Source organism: Rutidosis leptorrhynchoides, chromosome 5 (genome assembly GCF_046630445.1).
Source record: "Rutidosis leptorrhynchoides isolate AG116_Rl617_1_P2 chromosome 5, CSIRO_AGI_Rlap_v1, whole genome shotgun sequence".
NCBI lineage: Eukaryota > Viridiplantae > Streptophyta > Magnoliopsida > Asterales > Asteraceae > Rutidosis > Rutidosis leptorrhynchoides.
The window spans coordinates 256,331,594-256,341,008 of NC_092337.1; positions in this window are offsets into that span (position 1 = coordinate 256,331,594).

Consider the following 9,415-nt stretch of genomic DNA (forward strand, 5'->3'; position numbering starts at 1 on the left):
GGCAAGACTAGCACGACAGCGGAAGCAAATAACCTTAAGCACCTGAGAAAAACATGCTTAAAAACGTCAACACAAAGGTTGGTGAGCTATAGTTTAAGTATAACAGTATGTAAGGTAGGCCACAAGATTTCAGTGCTACAAAGAGCGTTTCAAAACAGTATGATAAAGTATATGTTAACCGTGGGCACTTGGTAACTAACTTAACGTTTATACCCCCTGAAAGTACACTTGGCAAGTGCGTATGTTTACAAAGTATTAAACACTCGTTAAATGCTAGCGCTACTAGCCCGAGTGGGGATGTCAAACCCTATGGATCCATATCTAAGATTCGCATTCACCGGTTCAAAAACCAATGACTAAACGTTACTGAGCTAAAGGAAATGTTTATGCCGTTGTATAACCCACACATATATAAGTTTAAGTACTCATGCCTAGTATGTAAAACATAAAATCCGCATGTATTCTCAGTTCCCAAAATAATTTAAAGTAAAAAGGGAATGCAATAACTCACGATGATAAAGTAGCGGTAAAGTATGACTCGGAAAGTAAGCAAGTAATGAAGGTTGTCCAAACGGGTCCTCAACCTAAGTCAAATAGTACTAAGTCAGTAAATCGTCCGAATAGGTTTAAAAGTATGTAAATAAGGTCTTAAGGGTCATCATCATTCATCATTTAACAAAAGGTGTAAAGTAAGTTTCGTTCAAGTAAAGGGTTTTAAACAAAGGTTGAGTTCGGTCAGTCACCACGGCCTCTATACCTACTGAAATAAGGTGAGACCAGTGGCCATGGCTCCGTATATGAGTACTTTAGTTGTGGTAAAAATTATAGAAGCAAACTCGTCTTCGTTTGACCGTGGCGACGGTCTAAGTGCGAGTAGGTCAGAATTTTCAGCACAACGTTAAATGGACATAGTGACGATCGGAGGGCCATAAATCCTAAACCGTAACTTGGGTTAAGATGAGTCCTATATGAAAAGTTATCTACTCGAACATAGCTATCAGAAAATCATAATTACAGTAGCCCAGGTCGTACGGGTCAGACACAGAAACAGTAGAACAGTAGGGTCAGTAGGTTTCGGTGGTTCTTGGTGCTCGATGCTTATCATGATTCTCATCCTTGATGCATATAGCTTCAAGTGTACAACTCATTGATGTGTTTGCATCATTTTCACCAAGGTTTGACCATCATAACCCAAGTGCAAGTCTAAGACATGAAGCACAACTCACTTAAGTGTTGCAAGTGTTTTGATGAACCAAAGTTACATCAAAGTCTTAGATCTAACACATACATTAACTTTAAAACTAATAATAAGTTACAAACTTGAAAGTAAACTTATGAAATCAAGATCTTAAGTTGTAGAACATAGTTCTTAGTTTGATCTTGAAGATCCAAGGCTCAAAAGTCTAGATCTAACATAAGTGTACAAAGTTATAATTAAAGAAAGCTTACTTACATGTTCTTGAACTTTTAAAGTTAACTTTTGTTCAAGATAAATGAGATCAAAGTTAACTAGTAACACTTGACCAATTTTAACCAACAAATATGAATTTAAAGTGCATAATATGAAGTAATAAATTAAGTAAACAAGTAAATAATTCATGGTGGTTCATACTTTAAAGATTCAAACCAAAGTTTGATCTTTAAGAATGTAAACTTTTAAGTTTACAAACATGATTCACAAGTATAATTTTTATCACCATGAACTTACAATCTTTAAAACAACATATGTAGAACATAAACTAGTAAGTTTAGTTCTTGAGTGTTCTTGAAATTACAAGATAAAAGAAGAATGAAACTAGTAAGTTTGATTCATGAAACTAGTAAGTAAATAATAAATAACAACTAGTAAGTAATAACAACAACAAATAACAAAACAATAATCAAAGAACAAGAGATGATGATGATATGTATGTTGGGTTTCGGTTTTTACAAGAAAAGAAGAAGAGAAGAGAAGTTCAATTTACTTACAAGAAAGAAAGAAAACCTTGAGAGAAAAAATGAGAGAAGTTACAAGTATTTTGTGTGTGTGTGTGAAATGAACATGTGAATGCTACAAGTAAGAAGTTAACAAGGTTTAAAAATAAAAACCACTCCCCCCAAGAGTGCTAGCTCACGGTCAGCAGAAAAAAAAAAGAGGGAGGGGGAGAAGTCCACAAGTTAATTGCATGTAAAGCCTTAAAAAGATGGTTACAAGGGGTGTTGGTGTTGGAATAAGGTGCAACTAGATTCTAAAAGCCTTAATCAAACTAGTTACATCTTTAGTTAATACTTACATGGAAGAGTGGGCTAGTTACTCCATTTAAAATGTAGGGTGGGCTTCTAAAGTCCATTAACACTAATGAAGGCCCAAGTTCAAGTAACTAACAAGTAAATCCAATTAAAGCTCAAGTAATTAACTAATAACCATAGTTAATTAAAATGATTAATAAAACTAATCATGAATGTAAATAATATATGAAAATATTATTCGTGTAAGTTTCGTGTGTCACAAAGGCGTTTCGGGCAATTAAAGTCAAGTACGGGCAATCATGCCAACATGTAAATGTAATAACATACATTTGTTTAATCACAAGTATTAATAATAACAATTATTAATAAATAAACGTTGGAAAATTCAGGGTCGTTACATGTATCATATTAAGATACTGATACACTATATTTAACATGATAAAATGATATTTAAATATATTATTAAGTGTGTTAACAATGAACTACATATGTAAAAACAAGACTACTAACTCAAGAATTACGAAACGAGACTTATATGTAACGATTATCGTTGTAACGACATTTAAATGTATATATATCATATTAAGATATATTAATATATCATAATATCATGATAATTTAATAATTTAACATCTAATTAGATATAATAAACATTGAGTTAACAACATTTAACAAGATCGTTAACTTAAAGGTTTCAAATCCACATTTACATGTAATGACTAACGATGACTTAACGACTCAGTTAAAACGTATATACATGTATTTTTTTAATATGTATTCATACACTTTTGAAAGACTTCAAGACACATATCAAAGTACTTCTACTTAACAAAAATGCTTACAATTACATCCTCGTTCAGTTTCATCAACAATTCTACTCGTATGCACCCGTATTCGTACTCGTACAATACACAGCTTTTAGATGTATGTACTATTGGTATATATACTCCAATGATTAGCTCTTAGCAGCCCATGTGAGTCACCTAACACATGTGGGAACCATCATATGGCAACTAGCAAGAAATATCTCATAAAATTACAAAAATATTAGTAATCATTCATGACTTATTTACATGAAAACAAAATTACATATCCTTTATATCTAATCCATATACCAATGACCAAAAACACCTACAAATACTTTCATTCTTCAATTTTCTTCATCTAATTGATCTCTCTCAAGTTCCATCTTCAAGTTCTAAGTGTTCTTCATAAATTCCATAAGTATAGTTTCATAAAAATCAAGAATACTTCCAAGTTTGCAAGTCTACTTCCAAGCTTTCTAATCCATTCCAAGTAATCATCTAAGATCAAGGAACCTTTGTTATTTACAGTAGGTTATCTTTCTAATTCAAGGTAATAATCATATTCTAACTTTGATTCAATTTCTACAACTATAACAATCTTATTTCGAGTGAACATCTTACTTGAACTTGTTTTCGTGTCATGATTCTGCTTCAAGAACTTTCAAGCCATCCAAGCATCCTTTGAAGCTAGATCCATTTTTATCATTTCCAGTAGCTTTATCCAGAAAACTTGAGGTAGTAATGATGTTCATAACATCATTCGATTCATACATATGAAGCTATCTTATTCGAAGGTTTAAACTTGTAATCACTAGAACATAGTTTAGTTAATTCTAAACTTGTTCGCAAACAAAAGTTAATCCTTCTAACTTAACTTTTAAAATCAACTAAACACATGTTCTATATCTATATGATATGCTAACTTAATGATTTAAAACCGGAAAACATGAAAAACACCGTAAAACCGGATATACGCCGTTGTAGTAACTCCGCGGGCTGTTTTGGGTTAGTTAATTAAAAACTATGATAAACTTTGATTTAAAAGTTGTTCTTATGGGAAAATGATCTTTCTTATGAACATGAAACTATATCCAAAAATCATGGTTAAACTCAAAGTGGAAGTATGTTTTCCAAAATGGTCATCTAGACGTCGTTCTTTCGACTGAAATGACTACCTTTACAAAAATGACTTGTAACCTATAATTCCGACTATAAACTTATACTTTTTCTGTATAGATTCATAAACTTAAATTCAATATGAAACCATAGCAATTGGATTCACTCAAAACGGATTTAAAATGAAGAAGTTATGGGTAAAACAAGATTGGATATTTTTTTGATTATTTTAGCTACGGGAAATGTTTAACAAATCTATACAAATCATATCCTAGCTAACTTATATTGTATTATACATGTATTCTAATATATTATGTAATCTTGGGATACCATAGACACGTATGCAAATATTTTGACATATCATATCGACCCATGTATATATATTATTTGGAACAACCATAGACACTCTATATGTAGTAATGTTGGAGTTAGCTATACAGGGTTGAGGTTGATTCCAAAAATATATATACTTTGAGTTGTGATCTAGCCTGAGACGTGTATACAATGGGTCGTGGATTGATTCAAGATAATATATATCGATTTATTTTTGTACATCTAACTGTGGACAACTAGTTGTAGGTTACTAACGAGGACAGCTGACTTAATATACTCAAATCTTTAAAACATAATAAAAATAGTTGTAATTATATTTTGATCATACTTTGATATATATGTACATATTTGTATAGGTTCGAGAATCGATCCGTGACCAAGTCTTATTTCCGAGGAAGGAAATATCTGTGAAAGTGAGTTATAGTCCCACTTTTAAAATCTAATATTTTTGGGATGAGAATACAAGCAGGTTTTATAAATGATTTACAAAATAGAAACAAGTACGTGAAACTACATTCTATGGTTGAATTATCGAAATCGAATATTCCCCTTTTTATTTAGTCTGGTAATCTAAGAATTAGGGAACATACACCCTAATTGACACGAATCCTAAAGATAGATCTATTGGGCCTAACAAACCCCATCCAAAGTACCGGATGCTTTAGTACTTTGAAATTTATATCATATCCGAAGGGTGTCCCGGAATGATGGGGATATTCTTATATATGCATCTTGTTAATGACGGTTACCAGGTGTTCACCATATGAATGATTTTTATCTCTATGTATGGGATGTCTATTGAAATATAAAATCTTGTGGTCTATTATTACGATTTGATATATATAGGTTAAACCTATTGATGTTATGCGAGGTGTATATAAAATAGCTTATATTTTACAAGGAAATACTATTAAATATGATACAATTTTACACAAGATATTTATTTATTTATAGAATGGATATACTTAAACCTTGCTACAACACTTATAGGCAGTGTACCTAATCGTACAGTAGTGTAGTTTTTAGTAAGTCCGGTTCGTTCCACAGGGAATCTTTTTCACAAAGCTTAACGCTATATTAGTTTAAATTTATAAAAATACAAATATATATATAAGTAATATTATTATTATAAAGGGGGGTTTTTACCGTTTAATGACCGGTTTGTCGATTTTAAAACTTTAGTCGCAGTTAAAATCAAACGTAAAATATTAAAAATAAATAAAAGACTAAATTTAAAGCGTAAAGTAAATAACGATAATGAAATTGCGATAAATAAAAGTGCGATAATTAAAAAGTACGATAATTAAAAGTGCAATTAAATACAATAACAATAAATAAAAGTGCAATAATTAGAAGTGCAATTAAATATAAAATAAAGGAAATTAAATATGAAATAAAAGAATTATGCTTATTTAAACTTCCGTAATCATGATGTTTGACGTGTTGATTTTAGTTTTATGCCCATGAGTTAATTGTCCTTTGTCCTGGATTATTTAATATGTCCGTCTGGTTTTTGTCCATAACAGTCCATCAGTCATAAATATAAAGTGCGAGTGTCCTCGTCAAATTATCCGTATACCTGAAGTCAAATATTCCAACTAATTGGGGACTTAAACTGTAACAATATTTTAATACTTTGTTTAATAATTACACCAGGATGTCGACTGAGTGTAACCCAAGGTTTTAATACTTTGCTATCAATTATGCCAAGTGTCCTTGTACATAATTTCACCCCTGTTTTAATAATTCTAGTGGCTATTAATCCATTCCCGTGTCCGGTTAAATGAACGATTATTCGTACATATAAATATCCCGCCCATCGTGTCCGATTGAGTGTATATGGTTATTTATAGGGACGTCCAATTGTAAATCTTTATATTAAAATTAACAAACTATCATTTAGTTAAACAAATATAAAGCCCATTAATAGCCCATAGTCTAATTTTCACAAGTGTCGTTCTTTTATCCAAACCCCAATTATGGTACAAAGCCCAATTACCCAATTTTAGTAATTAGCCCAACATCGTGATTACTTCGGATTAAATAAGCATAATAATAACTTAAGTACGAGACATTAATTTAAAAAGGAGAACATAGCTTACATTGATTATTTATCGCGTAGTGTTACACGGACAGAGCTCCGACTTTAAAACCCGTAAAATAACCTTTACATAACCCGAACTAATCTAATATAACACTAATCTATATTATATATATATATATATATATATATATATATATATATATATATATATATATATATATATATATATATATATATATATATATTATATATTTATTTATATTATGCTACGGAGTATTATTATTATTATGTTATTTTTACTCGCAGAATTCGTGACCTTTTATAGACATTTTGGAATTTGGCAGCTCCGCGAGTCGTGGTGTTTTTGGCCTTCAAACTCCGCGAGTCGTGGAGTTTGAAAATCCAGCTCACAAACTTTTGGCTCCTAGTTTGTCGACATGATTATATATATATTTATAATATATAAATAATTTATATAATTATTTATATATTATATTTTATTCTTATGCATAGTTGACTCATAATTTTTGGTCCATTGCGTCGGGCGTTGATAGTTGACTCATGTCCAGGTTCTGGATTTTCGAACGTCCTTGCGTACAATTTAATATCTTGTACTTTGCGTTTTGTAACTTGTACTCTTGTCATTTTTAGACGTTTTTCATCAATAAATTGAACCTTTTGAATTGTATCTTGAACATTTGAGCTTTTTGATCGTTTGTGTCTTCAAATCTTCGTTTTCGCCTTTTGTCTTCGCACTTATTTATTTAAACAATTACAATGAAAATATAATACAATTACATATGAAAACCTATTATTTAGGAGGGATATTGCTATGAAATATATGTTCCTTTTTAGCCTTATCAAACATCCCCACACTTGAGCGTTGCTTGTCCTCAAGCAATACAGAACTTGAAATAAAAACATACATGAATCACTTTTTTATTCATCACACTTTGTACATCAGTGATTTTGATATGGTGGTATAAACAATGATAGTAACGATAGAACCATGGTTAAAGGTGGGTGTGTCATCCACACTTGCCTCGAGTTTAGGTCAACGACACTTACAATCAAATAGCCGATTTACTTTCGGTTTCCAAAGAAAAGTGCACATTTGAAAGGCGGTTTACAGTCCTACATGACTATGAAAATTTAGATCCGTTAGGAAATTGGATCTTTATAAAAACAATTGATCTTTTGAAAATTCAATCTAGCTTTTACCCTAGACAAGTTTTCCGGAATAACCCTTCACCGGTGTTTGCAAAATATTTTTATGGGTTGTGTGGGTTTCAGATTTGAAAATTTTAGCTCAACACTTGTGGTTTTGTGTTACCCACTTGCTAACCTTGTATTAGGAAAGCAACACGTCCAGTTCACTTGTCCCGTATATTATCATTCGGCAAACTACCGTCCGGTTGTAAAGGAAAGCGATGAACAAGAAACTGTTAAGGCAATGTCTAATGACATGCATTTAATTATGGTCTATAACGTGTCGGAAGCAATTACTATCCTTTGTAGGAGCAATAGTAAAGATCATCCTATAATTTTTTTGGTCTGGCACAAGGTCCTGTCTTTGACCATGCTATGCAACCACCGTTCTTACGGTTGACACCCGATTTGGTTCAGGTGACCTAATGAATTCCAGGTGAATTCCTAGGATTTTACGTTCAATGGTAATGAACGCATTGAAAATAGGTTTTCAGAAAACAAATCGGTTTGTAACTTTTGATCAAAATATTTTCTCGTTCAAGCTCGAATTTAGATATCATTGAATTCCATGAGTTTGAATTCTCAATCTTTAAGGTCAATCTCAAGGATTGAGTAATATCAGTCTTAAAAGCTGATTTTTGATCTTTTAAGGAGATTATCCTTTCTGGGGATCTGATTCATTAGTCTTATCAAGCTAATTTGCACGGTGCCCCCATTGTACGAGATAAATCCTTCTCATGGTTAGGATAAATCTGACCACTTGGCGACCCTGTTTGATGCTGAGGTCCGTGGATTTCCTGCTGATTTTAGAGATGACTTTTCTAGATTTTTCGTCAACCTACAGCTGGTCTGGACGACAACTTCTTGACCTAAACCAAGAAGCACGTGTCTTTTTCGGAAGACTTTACTTCCTCTTAATGATGGAATTGATTCATCGTGTAGATCCATCTTTTCTTTTCTTTCATCGGGTAAAACAGTTAATTTAGTCCAAAACAAAAACACCTGCAATAACTTTGCACAAACATGTGATAGATAGTTTTTAATTAACTTGGTACATTCTCCCCACACTTAGTTTCTTTCTTTACCTTTTTATTCTCCTTTATTCCATTTTAAATGAATTCAAGCGTTTTTGGTTGTTTCTCAATTTATGTCCTTTTCGAGGTAACGATAATTTCGATATTAACACCTAGTTTTCATCGTTCATAAATATGTATAAACATGATTTTGACTTCATTTAGTTGAAAATTTTTCAAATTTTCACAAAATTTGGCAAATAAACCAAGTGTAAACCCGAGAGAATTTATAACCCTTCCCCACACTTGAGATCATGCAATGCCCTCATTTGCATGAAATCAGACTATAATTATAAATTCATGAGGGTGATTAGTGTAGAAAAGTAATTAAAAATACCCAGTTTGTAATTACAAAGCTCGTCGAATGATAGATGGCGCGTCTCATCATTCATTCCTTTTATTGTTTTATCACACATGTTTTTCTTCAAAAACGGTTGCTTTTCTGGACTGTTTGCTATTCTTTAAAAATGCGTCTTTTACCCTAACTTATTATGCATGTTTATTAACGAGTTATGCACTAACCCGAACCCCTAATTTAACGTTAAGTGGGGTTAGACTTCCCCACACTTAGCTGACGACATGTGAAGTCGGTAGAATAAGTTCCA